Genomic DNA, 19,008 nt, shown 5'->3' with positions numbered 1-19,008 from the left:
GTGGGGGAAGGGAAGAGAGGGGAAGGGGAGGCAGGCAGAGAGGGAAGTGGAGAGTGAGAAGGAATCGGGGAAGGGGAGAGTGAGAGGGGGCCGTGAGAGGGGAAGGAGTGAGCGAGAGATGGGAAAAGGGAGAGAGGGGGAAGAGAGAGTTAAGGGGGACGAGAGAGAGAGAGGGGGAGGGGAAGGGAGAGAGAGGGGGGAGTGGAGAGAGAGAAGTGGAGAGAAGGGAGAGAGAGAGAGATGGGAGTGGAGAGAGAGGGGGAAGAGGAGAGAGGGATAAGAGTGAGAGAGAGGAGGAGGGAAGGGAGAGAGAGGGGTTGGAATGAGAGAGCGAAGTGGAGAGAGGGGAGGTGAGAGAGAGATGGGGGTGGAGAGAGGGGGGGAAGGGGAGAGTGAGAAGGCGTCATGAGAGGGAAAGGAGTGAGAGAGACGGGAAAAGGGAGAGAGGGGGAAGAGAGAGTGAATTGGAAGGGAGGGAGATAAAATAGCCTAAGGCAACTCAGTCACACTCTGGCTCAATCTCTCTCTGTCTCTCTCTCTCTCTCTATCTCTCTTTCTCTCTCTCTGTCTCTTTCGCTCACTCTCTCTGTCTCTCTCTCATTCTCACTTTCTCTGTGTCACTCTCTCTCTGTATCTTTTTCACTTTCTCTCTGTCTCGTCAGCGGGAAGGGTAGAGAGGGAGAGAGGAGGGAGGGGAGAGAGAGGGGAAGAAAGGCAGAGGCAGAGAGTGAAAAGGGTAAAGGGAAAGTGAGAGCGAGAGGGGAATGGGGAGAGGGAGGGAAAGGGAGAGAGAGAGAGGGGAAGGGGAGCGAGAGATGGGAAGGGGAGAGAGAGAGACGGGAAGGGGCGAGAGAGGGGAAGGGGAGCGAGAGATGGGGAGGGGAGTGAGAGATGGGGGGGAGAGAGAGATGGGGAGGGGAGCGAGAGATGGGGAGGGGAGCGAGAGATGGGGAGGGGAGAGAGAGATGGGGGGGGAGAGAGAGATGGGGAGGGGAGCGAGAGATGGGGAGGGGAGCGAGAGATGGGGAGGGGAGAGAGAGGGGAAGGGGAGCGAGAGATGGGGGGGAGAGAGAGATGGGGGGGGAGAGAGAGATGGGGAGGGGAGCGAGAGATGGGGAGGGGAGCGAGAGATGGGGAGGGGAGAGAGAGGGGAAGGGGAGCGAGAGATGGGGGGGAGAGAGAGATGGGGGGGGAGAGAGAGATGGGGAGGGGAGCGAGAGATGGGGAGGGGAGCGAGAGATGGGGAGGGGAGAGAGAGGGGAAGGGGAGCGAGAGATGGGGGGGGAGAGAGAGATGGGGGGGGAGAGAGAGATGGGGAGGGGAGCGAGAGATGGGGAGGGGAGCGAGAGATGGGGAGGGGAGAGAGAGGGGAAGGGGAGCGAGAGATGGGGGTGGAGAGAGAGATGGGGAGGGGAGCGAGAGATGGGGAGGGGAGCGAGAGATGGGAAGGGGAGCGAGAGATGGGAAGAGGAGAGAGAAAGTTCGAGTCAGAAGGGAAAAGGGAGAGAGTGAGGGAGAAGGAGAGAGAGAAGGAGAGGGGGATAGAGAGAGATAGAGGGGGAAGGAAAGGGAGAGGAAGGGGAGAGAGAGTGGGAAAGGGGGGAAGGGAGAGAGAAAGGATGAAGGAGAGTGAGCGGAGGGGAGAGAGAGAGAGAAATAAAGGGAAATGATAGAGAGAGGAGGAAGGGAAGAGATAAATCGAGAGCCTGTTGTTCCAGGGTCGGTCTCAGAGCTTTTTAATATTTATAATTAAAGCCCTTTTCAATTGATGGTGAATTTAAATACTGAGCTCAGTTTTAGTAGGGCCCAGCTACCTGCTCTGAGCTCTCTCTCTCTCTCTCTCTCTCGCTCTCTCTCTCTCTCGAGGGGGAAGGGGATAGAGAGGGAAAGGGAGAGAGAGAGAGAGAGGGGTTAAGGGAGAGAGGAAAGGGAGAGATAGAGGGAGAAGGGGAGAGAGAATGGCAGGGTGAGAGAGTGGGGGAAAGGGGAGAGCCTGTGGTGTCTGGGGGAAGGGAAGAGAGGGGAAAGAGAGATAGACAGAGAGGGAAGTGGAGAGTGAGAAGGGGGGAGCGAGAGGGGGGAGTGAGAGAGAAAGAAAAAGGGAGAAGAGAAAGTGAAGGGGTACGAGAGAGAGGGGCAGGAGTGAGAGAGAGAGAGAAAGAGGAGGGAAGGGAGAAGGTGAAAAGGGATTGAGAGAGGGGGAAGGGGACAGAGAGTAAAAGTGAGAAGGGAAGATTGGGGGAGAGGGGAGAGCCTGTTGTGCCAGGGTTGGTTTCATATTTATAATTAAAGCCCTTACTAATTTAAATACTGAGCTGAGTCGGACCCAATGAGACTTGAACCCACTACCCCTGGTTTACTAGACCAGTGCTCTAACCCCTGAGCTACGGAACCACCTGCCCGGGGATGTGGGTCATTCCCCAGTTAGTGCTGTGCGTTTGAAGAATGAGGAGGGGTCAGTGAAACGCTCAGATTGTGTCTCATCCCCCAGACTCCTGCCTCCGTCTCTCAATAATCGCCTCTCAACATCGATATATCGGGTCTTTCACGTAGTAAAACATCCCAAGGCAACTCAGTCACACTCTGTCCCAATCTCTCTGTCTCTCTGTCTTTCTGTCTCTCTGTCTCATTCCCTGCCTCTCGCCCTCTCTCCGTGTCTCTCTCACTTATTCTCTGCTTCTGGATAAGGGAGAGAGAAAAGGAGAAGTAAAGAGATAGAGAGGGAGGGGGAAGAGAGATGGGGGAGGGGAGTGAGAGGGGAAGGAGTGACAGAGATAGGGGGAAGGGAAAAGAGGAAAATAAGCTTGTTGTTCCAGGGCGACCAGTTCCAAGTGTCACAGGACAGAGAGTGGAGAGCACCAGTTCCCACTGTCACAGGACGGGAGAGTGGAGAACACCAGTTCCCAATGTCACAGGACAGAGAGTGGAGAGCACCAGTTCCCACTGTCACAGGACAGAGAGTGGAGTGCACCAGTTCCCACTGTCACAGGACAGAGAGTGGAGAGCACCAGCTCCCACTGTCACAGGACGGGAGAGTGGAGAGCACCAGTTCCCACTGTCACAGGACAGAGAGTGGAGAACATCAGTTCCCACTGTCACAGGACAGAGAGTGGAGAGCATCAGTTCCCACTGTTACAGGACAGAGAGTGGAGAGCACCAGTTCCCACTGTCACAGGACAGAGAGTGGAGAGCACCAGTTCCCACTGTCACAGGATGGAAGAGTGGAGAGCACCAGTTCCCACTGTCACAGGACAGAGAGTGGAGAGCACCAGTTCCCACTGTCACAGGACAGAGAGTGGAGAGCACCAGTTCCCACTCTCACAGGACAGAGAGTGGAGAGCACCAGTTCCCACTGTCACAGGACAGAGAGTGGAGAGCACCAGTTCCCACTGTCACAGGACAGAGAGTGGAGAGCACCAGTTCCCACTGTCACAGGACAGAGAGTGGAGAACACCAGTTCCCACTGTCACAGGACAGAGAGTGGAGAGCACCAGTTCCCACTGTCACAGGAGAGAGAGTGGAGAACACCAGTTCCCACTGTCACAGGACAGAGAGTGGAGAGCACCAGTTCCCACTGTCACAGGACAGAGAGTGGAGAGCACCAGTTCCCACTCTCACAGGACAGAGAGTGGAGAACACCAGCTCCCACTGTCACAGGACAGAGAGTGGAGAGCACCAGTTCCCACTGTCACAGGACAGAGAGTGGAGAGCACCAGTTCCCATTGTCACAGGACAGAGATTGGAGAACACCAGTTCCCACTGTCACAGGATGGGAGAGTGGAGAGCACCAGTTCCCACTGTCACAGGATGCGTGAGTGGAGAGCACCAGTTCCCACTGTCACAGGACAGAGAGTGGAGAACACCAGTTCCCACTGTCACAGGACAGAGAGTGGAGAACACCAGTTCCCATTGTCACAGGATGGAGAGTGGAGAACACCAGTTCCCACTGTCACAGGACAGAGAGTGGAGAACACCAGTTCCCACTTTCACAGGACAGAGAGTGGAGAGCACCAGTTCCCACTGTCACAGGACAGAGAGTGGAGAACACCAGTTCCCACTGTCACAGGATGGGAGAGTGGAGAACATCATTTCCCACAGTCACAGGACAGAGAGTGGAGAGCACCAGTTCCCACTGTCACAGGACAGAGAGTGGAGAACACCAGTTCCCACTGTCACAGGATGGGAGAGTCGAGAGCACCAGTTCCCACTGTCACAGGACAGAGAGTGGAGAACACCAGTTCCCACTGTCACAGGACAGAGAGTGGAGAACACCAGTTCCCACTGTCACAGGACAGAGAGTGGAGAACACCAGTTCCCACTGTCACAGGACAGAGAGTGGAGAACACCAGTTCCCACTGTCACAGGACAGAGAGTGGAGAGCACCAGTTCCCACTGTCACAGGACGGGAGAGTGGAGAGCACCAGTTCCCACTGTCACAGGACAGAGAGTGGAGAGCACCAGTTCCCACTGTCACAGGACGGGCGAGTGGAGAGCACCAGTTCCCCCTGTCACAGGACAGAGAGTGGAGAGCACCAGTTCCCACTGTCACAGGACAGAGAGTGGAGAGCACCAGTTCCCACTGTCACAGGACAGAGAGTGGAGAGCACCAGTTCCCACTGTCACAGGACAGAGAGTGGAGAGCACCAGTTCCCACTGTCAAAGGACAGAGAGTGGAGAGCACCAGTTCCCACTGTCACAGGACAGAGAGTGGAGAGCACCAGTTCCCACTGTCACAGGACAGAGTGTGGAGAGCACCAGCTCCCACTGTCACAGGACAGAGAGTGGAGAGCACCAGTTCCCACTGTCACAGGACAGAGAGTGGAGAGCACCAGTTCCCACTGTCACAGGACAGAGAGTGGAGAGCACCAGTTCCAACTGTCACAGGACGGGAGAGTGGAGAACACCAGTTCCCACTGTCACAGGACAGAGAGTGGAGAGCACCAGCTCCCACTGTCACAGGACGGGAGAGTGGAGATCACCAGTTCCCACTGTCACAGGACAGAGAGTGGAGAGCACCAGTTCCCACTGTCACAGGAAGGAGAGTGGAGAACACCAGTTCCCACTGTCACAGGACAGAGAGTGGAGAACACCAGTTCCCACTTTCACAGGACAGAGAGTGGAGAGCACCAGTTCCCACTGTCACAGGACAGAGAGTGGAGAACACCAGTTCCCACTGTCACAGGATGGGAGAGTGGAGAACACCAGTTCCCACAGTCACAGGACAGAGAGTGGAGAGCACCAGTTCCCACTGTCACAGGACAGAGAGTGGAGAACACCAGTTCCCACTGTCACAGGATGGGAGAGTGGAGAGCACCAGTTCCCACTGTCACAGGATGGGAGAGTGGAGAGCACCAGTTCCCACTGTCACAGGACAGAGAGTGGAGAACACCAGTTCCCACTGTCACAGGACAGAGAGTGGAGAACAACAGTTCCCACTGTCACAGGACAGAGAGTGGAGAACACCAGTTCCCACTGTCACAGGACAGAGAGTGGAGAACACCAGTTCCCACTGTCACAGGACAGAGAGTGGAGAGCACCAGTTCCCACTGTCACAGGACAGAGAGTGGAGAACACCAGTTCCCACTGTCACAGGACAGAGAGTGGAGAACACCAGTTCCCACTGTCACAGGACGGGAGAGTGGAGAGCACCAGTTCCCACTGTCACAGGACAGAGAGTGGAGAGCACCAGTTCCCACTGTCACAGGACGGGAGAGTGGAGAGCACCAGTTCCCACTGTCACAGGACAGAGAGTGGAGAGCACCAGTTCCCACTGTCACAGGACAGAGAGTGGAGAGCACCAGTTCCAACTGTCACAGGACAGAGAGTGGAGAGCACCAGTTCCAACTGTCACAGGAGAGAGTGGAGAGCACCAGTTCCCACTGTCACAGGACAGAGAGTGGAGAGCACCAGTTCCCACTGTCACAGGACAGAGAGTGGAGAGCACCAGTTCCCACTGTCACAGGACAGAGAGTGGAGAGCACCAGCTCCCACTGTCACAGGACAGAGAGTGGAGAGCACCAGTTCCCACTGTCACAGGACAGAGAGTGGAGAGCACCAGTTCCCACTGTCACAGGACAGAGAGTGGAGAGCACCAGTTCCAACTGTCACAGGACGGGAGACTGGAGAACACCAGTTCCCACTGTCACAGGACAGAGAGTGGAGAGCACCAGCTCCCACTGTCACAGGACGGGAGAGTGGAGATCACCAGTTCCCACTGTCACAGGACAGAGAGTGGAGAGCACCAGTTCCCACTGTCACAGGACAGAGAGTGGAGAGCACCAGTTCCCACTGTCACAGGACAGAGAATGGAGAGCAACAGTTCCCACTGTCACAGGACAGAGAGTGGAGAGCACCAGTTCCCACTGTCACAGGACAGAGAGTGGAGAGCACCAGTTCCCACTGTCACAGGACGGAGAGTGGAGAACACCAGTTCCCACTGTCACAGGACAGAGAGTGGAGAGTACCAGTTCCCACTGTCACAGGACAGAGAGTGGAGAACACCAGTTCCCACTGTCACAGGACAGAGAGTGGAGAGCACCAGTTCCCACTGTCACAGGACAGAGAGTGGAGAACACCAGTTCCCACTGTCACAGGATGGGAGAGTGGAGAGCACCAGTTCCCACTGTCACAGGATGGGAGAGTGGAGAGCACCAGTTCCCACTGTCACAGGACAGAGAGTGGAGAACACCAGTTCCCACTGTCACAGGATGGGAGAGTGGAGAGCACCAGTTCCCACTGTCACAGGATGGGAGAGTGGAGAGCACCAGTTCCCACTGTCACAGGACAGAGAGTGGAGAACACCAGTTACCATTGTCACAGGACAGAGAGTGGAGAACAACAGTTCCCACTGTCACAGGACAGAGAGTGGAGAGCACTAGTTCCCACTGTCACAGGACAGAGAGTGGAGAACACCAGTTCCCACTGTCACAGGACAGAGAGTGGAGAACACCAGTTCCCACTGTCACAGGACAGAGAGTGGAGAGCACCAGTTCCCACTGTCACAGGACAGAGAGTGGAGAGCACCAGTTCCCACTGTCACAGGACAGAGAGTGGAGAACACCAGTTCCCACTGTCACAGGATGGGAGAGTGGAGAGCACCAGTTCACACTGTCACAGGATGGGTGAGTGGAGAGCACCAGTTCCCACTGTCACAGGACAGAGAGTGGAGAACACCAGTTCCCACTGTCACAGGACAGAGAGTGGAGAACACCAGTTCCCACTGTCACAGGATGGAGAGTGGAGAACACCAGTTCCCACTGTCACAGGACAGAGAGTGGAGAACACCAGTTCCCACTTTCACAGGACAGAGAGTGGAGAGCACCAGTTCCCACTGTCACAGGACAGAGAGTGGAGAACACCAGTTCCCACTGTCACAGGATGGGAGAGTGGAGAACATCATTTCCCACAGTCACAGGACAGAGAGTGGAGAGCACCAGTTCCCACTGTCACAGGACAGAGAGTGGAGAACACCAGTTCCCACTGTCACAGGATGGGAGAGTGGAGAGCACCAGTTCCCACTGTCACAGGACAGAGAGTGGAGAACACCAGTTCCCACTGTCACAGGACAGAGAGTGGAGAACACCAGTTCCCACTGTCACAGGACAGAGAGTGGAGAACACCAGTTCCCACTGTCACAGGACAGAGAGTGGAGAACACCAGTTCCCACTGTCACAGGACAGAGAGTGGAGAGCACCAGTTCCCACTGTCACAGGACGGGAGAGTGGAGAGCACCAGTTCCCACTGTCACAGGACAGAGAGTGGAGAGCACCAGTTCCCACTGTCACAGGACGGGCGAGTGGAGAGCACCAGTTCCCACTGTCACAGGACAGAGAGTGGAGAGCACCAGTTCCCACTGTCACAGGACAGAGAGTGGAGAGCACCAGTTCCCACTGTCACAGGACAGAGAGTGGAGAGCACCAGTTCCCACTGTCACAGGACAGAGAGTGGAGAGCACCAGTTCCCACTGTCAAAGGACAGAGAGTGGAGAGCACCAGTTCCCACTGTCACAGGACAGAGAGTGGAGAGCACCAGTTCCCACTGTCACAGGACAGAGTGTGGAGAGCACCAGCTCCCACTGTCACAGGACAGAGAGTGGAGAGCACCAGTTCCCACTGTCACAGGACAGAGAGTGGAGAGCACCAGTTCCCACTGTCACAGGACAGAGAGTGGAGAGCACCAGTTCCAACTGTCACAGGACGGGAGAGTGGAGAACACCAGTTCCCACTGTCACAGGACAGAGAGTGGAGAGCACCAGCTCCCACTGTCACAGGACGGGAGAGTGGAGATCACCATTTCCCACTGTCACAGGACAGAGAGTGGAGAGCACCAGTTCCCACTGTCACAGGAAGGAGAGTGGAGAACACCAGTTCCCACTGTCACAGGACAGAGAGTGGAGAACACCAGTTCCCACTTTCACAGGACAGAGAGTGGAGAGCACCAGTTCCCACTGTCACAGGACAGAGAGTGGAGAACACCAGTTCCCACTGTCACAGGACAGAGAGTGGAGAACACCAGTTCCCACTTTCACAGGATGGGAGAGTGGAGAACACCAGTTCCCACAGTCACAGGACAGAGAGTGGAGAGCACCAGTTCCCACTGTCACAGGACAGAGAGTGGAGAACACCAGTTCCCACTGTCACAGGACAGAGAGTGGAGAACACCAGTTCCCACTGTCACAGGACAGAGAGTGGAGAACACCAGTTCCCACTGTCACAGGACAGAGAGTGGAGAGCACCAGTTCCCACTGTCACAGGACAGAGAGTGGAGAACACCAGTTCCCACTGTCACAGGACAGAGAGTGGAGAACACCAGTTCCCACTGTCACAGGACGGGAGAGTGGAGAGCACCAGTTCCCACTGTCACAGGACAGAGAGTGGAGAGCACCAGTTCCCACTGTCACAGGACGGGAGAGTGGAGAGCACCAGTTCCCACTGTCACAGGACAGAGAGTGGAGAGCACCAGTTCCCACTGTCACAGGACAGAGAGTGGAGAGCACCAGTTCCAACTGTCACAGGACAGAGAGTGGAGAGCACCAGTTCCAACTGTCACAGGAGAGAGTGGAGAGCACCAGTTCCCACTGTCACAGGACAGAGAGTGGAGAGCACCAGTTCCCACTGTCACAGGACAGAGAGTGGAGAGCACCAGTTCCCACTGTCACAGGACAGAGAGTGGAGAGCACCAGCTCCCACTGTCACAGGACAGAGAGTGGAGAGCACCAGTTCCCACTGTCACAGGACAGAGAGTGGAGAGCACCAGTTCCCACTGTCACAGGACAGAGAGTGGAGAGCACCAGTTCCAACTGTCACAGGACGGGAGACTGGAGAACACCAGTTCCCACTGTCACAGGACAGAGAGTGGAGAGCACCAGCTCACACTGTCACAGGACGGGAGAGTGGAGATCACCAGTTCCCACTGTCACAGGACAGAGAGTGGAGAGCACCAGTTCCCACTGTCACAGGACAGAGAGTGGAGAGCACCAGTTCCCACTGTCACAGGACAGAGAGTGGAGAGCAACAGTTCCCACTGTCACAGGACAGAGAGTGGAGAGCACCAGTTCCCACTGTCACAGGACAGAGAGTGGAGAGCACCAGTTCCCACTGTCACAGGATGGAGAGTGGAGAACACCAGTTCCCACTGTCACAGGACAGAGAGTGGAGAACACCAGTTCCCACTGTCACAGGACAGAGAGTGGAGAGCACCAGTTCCCACTGTCACAGGACAGAGAGTGGAGAACACCAGTTCCCACTGTCACAGGACAGAGAGTGGAGAGCACCAGTTCCCACTGTCACAGGACAGAGAGTGGAGAACACCAGTTCCCACTGTCACAGGATGGGAGAGTGGAGAGCACCAGTTCCCACTGTCACAGGATGGGAGAGTGGAGAGCACCAGTTCCCACTGTCACAGGACAGAGAGTGGAGAACACCAGTTCCCACTGTCACAGGACAGAGAGTGGAGAACAACAGTTCCCACTGTCACAGGACAGAGATTGGAGAGCACTAGTTCCCACTGTCACAGGACAGAGAGTGGAGAACACCAGTTCCCACTGTCACAGGACATAGAGTGGAGAACACCAGTTCCCACTGTCACAGGACAGAGAGTGGAGAGCACCAGTTCCCACTGTCACAGGACAGAGAGTGGAGAGCACCAGTTCCCACTGTCACAGGACAGAGAGTGGAGAACACCAGTTCCCACTGTCACAGGACAGAGAGTGGAGAGCACCAGTTCCCACTGTCACAGGACAGAGAGTGGAGAACACCAGTTCCCACTGTCACAGGACAGAGAGTGGAGAACACCAGTTCCCACTGTCACAGGATGGGAGAGTGGAGAGCACCAGTTCCCACTGTCACAGGATGGGAGAGTGGAGAGCACCAGTTCCCACTGTCACAGGACAGAGAGTGGAGAACACCAGTTCCCACTGTCACAGGACAGAGAGTGGAGAACAACAGTTCCCACTATCACAGGACAGAGAGTGGAGAGCACTAGTTCCCACTGTCACAGGACAGAGAGTGGAGAACACCAGTTCCCACTGTCACAGGACATAGAGTGGAGAACACCAGTTCCCACTGTCACAGGACAGAGAGTGGAGAGCACTAGTTCCCACTGTCACAGGACAGAGAGTGGAGAACACCAGTTCCCACTGTCACAGGACATAGAGTGGAGAACACCAGTTCCCACTGTCACAGGACAGAGAGTGGAGAGCACCAGTTCCCACTGTCACAGGACAGAGAGTGGAGAGCACCAGTTCCCACTGTCACAGGACAGAGAGTGGAGAACACCAGTTCCCACTGTCACAGGACGGGAGAGTGGAGAGCACCAGTTCCCACTGTCACAGGACAGAGAGTGGAGAGCACCAGTTCCCACTGTCACAGGACGGGAGAGTGGAGAGCACCAGTTCCCACTGTCACAGGACAGAGAGTGGAGAGCACCAGTTCCCACTGTCACAGGACAGAGAGTGGAGAGCACCAGTTCCAACTGTCACAGGACAGAGAGTGGAGAGCACCAGTTCCAACTGTCACAGGAGAGAGTGGAGAGCACCAGTTCCCACTGTCACAGGACAGAGAGTGGAGAGCACCAGTTCCCACTGTCACAGGACAGAGAGTGGAGAGCACCAGTTCCCACTGTCACAGGACAGAGAGTGGAGAGCACCAGCTCCCACTGTCACAGGACAGAGAGTGGAGAGCACCAGTTCCCACTGTCACAGGACAGAGAGTGGAGAGCACCAGTTCCCACTGTCACAGGACAGAGAGTGGAGAGCACCAGTTCCAACTGTCACAGGACGGGAGACTGGAGAACACCAGTTCCCACTGTCACAGGACAGAGAGTGGAGAGCACCAGCTCCCACTGTCACAGGACGGGAGAGTGGAGATCACCAGTTCCCACTGTCACAGGACAGAGAGTGGAGAGCACCAGTTCCCACTGTCACAGGACAGAGAGTGGAGAGCACCAGTTCCCACTGTCACAGGACAGAGAGTGGAGAGCAACAGTTCCCACTGTCACAGGACAGAGAGTGGAGAGCACCAGTTCCCACTGTCACAGGACAGAGAGTGGAGAGCACCAGTTCCCACTGTCACAGGATGGAGAGTGGAGAACACCAGTTCCCACTGTCACAGGACAGAGAGTGGAGAACACCAGTTCCCACTGTCACAGGACAGAGAGTGGAGAGCACCAGTTCCCACTGTCACAGGACAGAGAGTGGAGAACACCAGTTCCCACTGTCACAGGACAGAGAGTGGAGAGCACCAGTTCCCACTGTCACAGGACAGAGAGTGGAGAACACCAGTTCCCACTGTCACAGGATGGGAGAGTGGAGAGCACCAGTTCCCACTGTCACAGGACAGAGAGTGGAGAGCACCAGTTCCCACTGTCACAGGACAGAGAGTGGAGAGCACCAGTTCCCACTGTCACAGGACAGAGAGTGGAGAACACCAGTTCCAACTGTCACAGCACAGAGAGTGGAGAGCACCAGTTCCCACTGTCACAGGACGGGAGAGTGGAGAGCACCAGTTCCCACTGTCACAGGACAGAGAGTGGAGAGCACCAGTTCCCACTGTCACAGGACAGAGAGTGGAGAGCACCAGCTCCCACTGTCACAGGACAGAGAGTGGAGAACACCAGTTCCCACTGTCACAGGACAGAGAGTGGAGAGCACCAGTTCCCACTGTCGCAGGACAGAGTGGAGAACACCAGTTCCCACTGTCACAGGACAGAGAGTGGAGAACACCAGTTCCCACTGTCACAGGACAGAAAGTGGAGAGCACCAGTTCCCACTGTCACAGGACAGAGAGTGGAGAGCACCAGTTCCCACTGTCACAGGACAGAGAGTGGAGAACACCAGTTCCCACTGTCACAGGACAGAAAGTGGAGAGCACCAGTTCCCACTGTCACAGGACAGAGAGTGGAGAGCACCAGTTCCCACTGTCACAGGACAGAGAGTGGAGAACACCAGTTCCCACTGTCACAGTACAGAGAGTGGAGAGCACCAGTTCCCACTGTCACAGGACAGAGAGTGGAGAGCACCAGTTCCCACTGTCACAGGACAGAGAGTGGAGAGCACCAGTTCCCACTGTCACAGGACAGAGAGTGGAGAACACCAGTTCCCACTGTCACAGGACAGAGAGTGGAGAACACCAGTTCCCACTGTCACAGGACAGAGAGTGGAGAGCACCAGTTCCCACTGTCACAGGACAGAGAGTGGAGAGCACCAGTTCCCACTGTCACAGGACGGGAGAGTGGAGTGCACCAGTTCTCACTGTCACAGGACAGAGAGTGGAGAACACCAGTTCCCACTGTCACAGGACAGAGAGTGGAGAGCACCAGTTCCCACTGTCACAGGACAGAGAGTGGAGAACACCAGTTCCCACTGTCACAGGACCGGAGAGTGGAGAACACCAGTTCCCACTGTCACAGGACAGAGAATGGAGAGCACCAGTTCCCACTGTCACAGGACAGAGAGTGGAGAGCACCAGTTCCCACTGTCACAGGACGGGAGAGTGGAGAGCACCAGTTCCCACTGTCACAGGACAGAGAGTGGAGAGCACCAGTTCCCACTGTCACAGGACAGAGAGTGGAGAGCACCAGTTCCCACTGTCACAGGACAGAGAGTGGAGAGCACCAGTTCCCACTGTCACAGGACAGAGAGCGGAGAACACCAGTTCCCACTGTCACAGGACAGAGAGTGGAGAGCACAAGTTCCCACTGTCACAGGACAGAGAGTGGAGAGCACCAGTTCCCACTGTCACAGGACAGAGAGTGGAGAGCACCAGTTCCCACTGTCACAGGACAGAGAGTGGAGAACACCAGTTCCCACTGTCACAGGACAGAGAGTGGAGAGCACCAGTTCCCACTGTCACAGGCCGGGGAGTGGAGAGCACCAGTTCTCACTGTCACAGGACAGAGAGTGGAGAGCACCAGTTCCCACTGTCACAGGACGGGAGAGTGGAGAGCACCAGTTCCCACTGTCACAGGACAGAGAGTGGAGAGCACCAGTTCCCACTGTCACAGGACGGGAGAGTGGAGAGCACCAGTTCCCACTGTCACAGGACAGAGAGTGGAGAGCACCAGTTCCCACTGTCACAGGACAGAGAGTGGAGAGCACCAGTTCCCACTGTCACAGGACAGAGAGTGGAGAACACCAGTTCCAACTGTCACAGGACGGGAGAGTGGAGAGCACCAGTTCTCACTGTCACAGGACAGAGAGTGGAGAACACCAGTTCAAACTGTCACAGGACAGAGAGTGGAGAACACCAGTTCCCACTGTCACAGGACAGAGAGTGGAGAGCACCAGTTCCCACTGTCACAGGACGGGAGAGTGGAGAGCACCAGTTCTCACTGTCACAGGACAGAGAGTGGAGAACACCAGTTCAAACTGTCACAGGACAGAGAGTGGAGAACACCAGTTCCCACTGTCACAGGACAGAGAGTGGAGAGCACCAGTTCCCACTGTTACAGGACAGAGAGTGGAGAACACCAGTTCCCACTGTCACAGGACCGGAGAGTGGAGAGCACCAGTTCCCACTGTCACAGGACAGAGAGTGGAGAACACCAGTTCCCACTGTCACAGGACAGAGAGTGGAGAACACCAGTTCCCACTGTCACAGGATGGGAGAGTGGAGAGCACCAGTTCCCACTGTCACAGGATGGGAGAGTGGAGAGCAACAGTTCCCACTGTCACAGGACAGAGAGTGGAGAACACCAGTTCCCACTGTCACAGGACAGAGAGTGGAGAACAACAGTTCCCACTATCACAGGACAGAGAGTGGAGAGCACTAGTTCCCACTGTCACAGGACAGAGAGTGGAGAACACCAGTTCCCACTGTCACAGGACATAGAGTGGAGAACACCAGTTCCCACTGTCACAGGACAGAGAGTGGAGAGCACTAGTTCCCACTGTCACAGGACAGAGAGTGGAGAACACCAGTTCCCACTGTCACAGGACATAGAGTGGAGAACACCAGTTCCCACTGTCACAGGACAGAGAGTGGAGAGCACCAGTTCCCACTGTCACAGGACAGAGAGTGGAGAGCACCAGTTCCCACTGTCACAGGACAGAGAGTGGAGAACACCAGTTCCCACTGTCACAGGACGGGAGAGTGGAGAGCACCAGTTCCCACTGTCACAGGACAGAGAGTGGAGAGCACCAGTTCCCACTGTCACAGGACGGGAGAGTGGAGAGCACCAGTTCCCACTGTCACAGGACAGAGAGTGGAGAGCACCAGTTCCCACTGTCACAGGACAGAGAGTGGAGAGCACCAGTTCCAACTGTCACAGGACAGAGAGTGGAGAGCACCAGTTCCAACTGTCACAGGACAGAGTGGAGAGCACCAGTTCCCACTGTCACAGGACAGAGAGTGGAGAGCACCAGTTCCCACTGTCACAGGACAGAGAGTGGAGAGCACCAGTTCCCACTGTCACAGGACAGAGAGTGGAGAGCACCAGCTCCCACTGTCACAGGACAGAGAGTGGAGAGCACCAGTTCCCACTGTCACAGGACAGAGAGTGGAGAGCACCAGTTCCCACTGTCACAGGACAGAGAGTGGAGAGCACCAGTTCCAACTGTCACAGGACGGGAGACTGGAGAACACCAGTTCCCACTGTCACAGGACAGAGAGTGGAGAGCACCAGCTCCCACTGTCACAGGACGGGAGAGTGGAGATCACCAGTTCCCACTGTCACAGGACAGAGAGTGGAGAGCACCAGTTCCCACTGTCACAGGACAGAGAGTGGAGAGCACCAGTTACCACTGTCACAGGACAGAGAGTGGAGAGCAACAGTTCCCACTGTCACAGGACAGAGAGTGGAGAGCACCAGTTCCCACTGTCACAGGACAGAGAGTGGAGAGCACCAGTTCCCACTGTCACAGGATGTAGAGTGGAGAACACCAGTTCCCACTGTCACAGGACAGAGAGTGGAGAACACCAGTTCCCACTGTCACAGGACAGAGAGTGGAGAGCACCAGTTCCCACTGTCACAGGACAGAGAGTGGAGAACACCAGTTCCCACTGTCACAGGACAGAGAGTGGAGAGCACCAGTTCCCACTGTCACAGGACAGAGAGTGGAGAACACCAGTTCCCACTGTCACAGGATGGGAGAGTGGAGAGCACCAGTTCCCACTGTCACAGGACAGAGAGTGGAGAGCACCAGTTCCCACTGTCACAGGACAGAGAGTGGAGAGCACCAGTTCCCACTGTCACAGGACAGAGAGTGGAGAACACCAGTTCCAACTGTCACAGCACAGAGAGTGGAGAGCACCAGTTCCCACTGTCACAGGACGGGAGAGTGGAGAGCACCAGTTCCCACTGTCACAGGACAGAGAGTGGAGAGCACCAGTTCCCACTGTCACAGGACAGAGAGTGGAGAGCACCAGCTCCCACTGTCACAGGACAGAGAGTGGAGAACACCAGTTCCCACTGTCACAGGACAGAGAGTGGAGAGCACCAGTTCCCACTGTCGCAGGACAGAGTGGAGAACACCAGTTCCCACTGTCACAGGACAGAGAGTGGAGAACACCAGTTCCCACTGTCACAGGACAGAAAGTGGAGAGCACCAGTTCCCACTGTCACAGGACAGAGAGTGGAGAGCACCAGTTCCCACTGTCACAGGACAGAGAGTGGAGAACACCAGTTCCCACTGTCACAGGACAGAAAGTGGAGAGCACCAGTTCCCACTGTCACAGGACAGAGAGTGGAGAGCACCAGTTCCCACTGTCACAGGACAGAGAGTGGAGAACACCAGTTCCCACTGTCACAGTACAGAGAGTGGAGAGCACCAGTTCCCACTGTCACAGGACAGAGAGTGGAGAGCACCAGTTCCCACTGTCACAGGACAGAGAGTGGAGAACACCAGTTCCCACTGTCACAGGACATAGAGTGGAGAACACCAGTTCCCACTGTCACAGGACAGAGAGTGGAGAGCACTAGTTCCCACTGTCACAGGACAGAGAGTGGAGAACACCAGTTCCCACTGTCACAGGACATAGAGTGGAGAACACCAGTTCCCACTGTCACAGGACAGAGAGTGGAGAGCACCAGTTCCCACTGTCACAGGACAGAGAGTGGAGAGCACCAGTTCCCACTGTCACAGGACAGAGAGTGGAGAACACCAGTTCCCACTGTCACAGGACGGGAGAGTGGAGAGCACCAGTTCCCACTGTCACAGGACAGAGAGTGGAGAGCACCAGTTCCCACTGTCACAGGACGGGAGAGTGGAGAGCACCAGTTCCCACTGTCACAGGACAGAGAGTGGAGAGCACCAGTTCCCACTGTCACAGGACAGAGAGTGGAGAGCACCAGTTCCAACTGTCACAGGACAGAGAGTGGAGAGCACCAGTTCCAACTGTCACAGGAGAGAGTGGAGAGCACCAGTTCCCACTGTCACAGGACAGAGAGTGGAGAGCACCAGTTCCCACTGTCACAGGACAGAGAGTGGAGAGCACCAGTTCCCACTGTCACAGGACAGAGAGTGGAGAGCACCAGCTCCCACTGTCACAGGACAGAGAGTGGAGAGCACCAGTTCCCACTGTCACAGGACAGAGAGTGGAGAGCACCAGTTCCCACTGTCACAGGACAGAGAGTGGAGAGCACCAGTTCCAACTGTCACAGGACGGGAGACTGGAGAACACCAGTTCCCACTGTCACAGGACAGAGAGTGGAGAGCACCAGCTCCCACTGTCACAGGACGGGAGAGTGGAGATCACCAGTTCCCACTGTCACAGGACAGAGAGTGGAGAGCACCAGTTCCCACTGTCACAGGACAGAGAGTGGAGAGCACCAGTTCCCACTGTCACAGGACAGAGAGTGGAGAGCAACAGTTCCCACTGTCACAGGACAGAGAGTGGAGAGCACCAGTTCCCACTGTCACAGGACAGAGAGTGGAGAGCACCAGTTCCCACTGTCACAGGATGGAGAGTGGAGAACACCAGTTCCCACTGTCACAGGACAGAGAGTGGAGAACACCAGTTCCCACTGTCACAGGACAGAGAGTGGAGAGCACCAGTTCCCACTGTCACAGGACAGAGAGTGGAGAACACCAGTTCCCACTGTCACAGGACAGAGAGTGGAGAGCACCAGTTCCCACTGTCACAGGACAGAGAGTGGAGAACACCAGTTCCCACTGTCACAGGATGGGAGAGTGGAGAGCACCAGTTCCCACTGTCACAGGACAGAGAGTGGAGAGCACCAGTTCCCACTGTCACAGGACAGAGAGTGGAGAGCACCAGTTCCCACTGTCACAGGACAGAGAGTGGAGAACACCAGTTCCAACTGTCACAGCACAGAGAGTGGAGAGCACCAGTTCCCACTGTCACAGGACGGGAGAGTGGAGAGCACCAGTTCCCACTGTCACAGGACAGAGAGTGGAGAGCACCAGTTCCCACTGTCACAGGACAGAGAGTGGAGAGCACCAGCTCCCACTGTCACAGGACAGAGAGTGGAGAACACCAGTTCCCACTGTCACAGGACAGAGAGTGGAGAGCACCAGTTCCCACTGTCGCAGGACAGAGTGGAGAACACCAGTTCCCACTGTCACAGGACAGAGAGTGGAGAACACCAGTTCCCACTGTCACAGGACAGAAAGTGGAGAGCACCAGTTCCCACTGTCACAGGACAGAGAGTGGAGAGCACCAGTTCCCACTGTCACAGGACAGAGAGTGGAGAACACCAGTTCCCACTGTCACAGGACAGAAAGTGGAGAGCACCAGTTCCCACTGTCACAGGACAGAGAGTGGAGAGCACCAGTTCCCACTGTCACAGGACAGAGAGTGGAGAACACCAGTTCCCACTGTCACAGGACAGAGAGTGGAGAGCACCAGTTCCCACTGTCACAGGACAGAGAGTGGAGAGCACGTTCCCACTGTCACAGGACAGAGAGTGGAGAGCACCAGTTCCCACTGTCACAGGACAGAGAGTGGAGAACACCAGTTCCCACTGTCACAGGACAGAGAGTGGAGAACACCAGTTCCCACTGTCACAGGACAGAGAGTGGAGAGCACCAGTTCCCACTGTCACAGGACAGAGAGTGGAGAGCACCAGTTCCCACTGTCACAGGACGGGAGAGTGGAGTGCACCAGTTCTCACTGTCACAGGACAGAGAGTGGAGAACACCAGTTCCCACTGTCACAGGACAGAGAGTGGAGAGCACCAGTTCCCACTGTCACAGGACAGAGAGTGGAGAACACCAGTTCCCACTGTCACAGGACCGGAGAGTGGAGAACACCAGTTCCCACTGTCACAGGACAGAGAATGGAGAGCACCAGTTCCCACTGTCACAGGACAGAGAGTGGAGAGCACCAGTTCCCACTGTCACAGGACGGGAGAGTGGAGAGCACCAGTTCCCACTGTCACAGGACAGAGAGTGGAGAGCACCAGTTCCCACTGTCACAGGACAGAGAGTGGAGAGCACCAGTTCCCACTGTCACAGGACAGAGAGTGGAGAGCACCAGTTCCCACTGTCACAGGACAGAGAGCGGAGAACACCAGTTCCCACTGTCACAGGACAGAGAGTGGAGAGCACAA

At 55.9% G+C, this 19,008-nt stretch overlaps 1 non-coding gene across 1 annotated transcript; it reads right to left on the bottom strand.

Annotated features, from left to right (window-relative positions):
• Positions 1-2,321: 2,321 nt before the first annotated feature.
• Positions 2,322-2,394, bottom strand: trnat-agu (transfer RNA threonine (anticodon AGU)). The gene has a single exon. It is a non-coding gene; the product is annotated as a tRNA-Thr (tRNA).
• Between the last annotated feature and the right edge of the window lie 16,614 nt (positions 2,395-19,008).

Source organism: Pristiophorus japonicus, unplaced genomic scaffold, assembly GCF_044704955.1.
Source record: "Pristiophorus japonicus isolate sPriJap1 unplaced genomic scaffold, sPriJap1.hap1 HAP1_SCAFFOLD_962, whole genome shotgun sequence".
In the NCBI taxonomy this organism is placed as follows: domain Eukaryota; kingdom Metazoa; phylum Chordata; class Chondrichthyes; family Pristiophoridae; genus Pristiophorus; species Pristiophorus japonicus.
The sequence above is the reverse complement of the archived record's forward strand: the minus strand, read 5'-3'. Positions and strand labels throughout refer to the sequence as shown.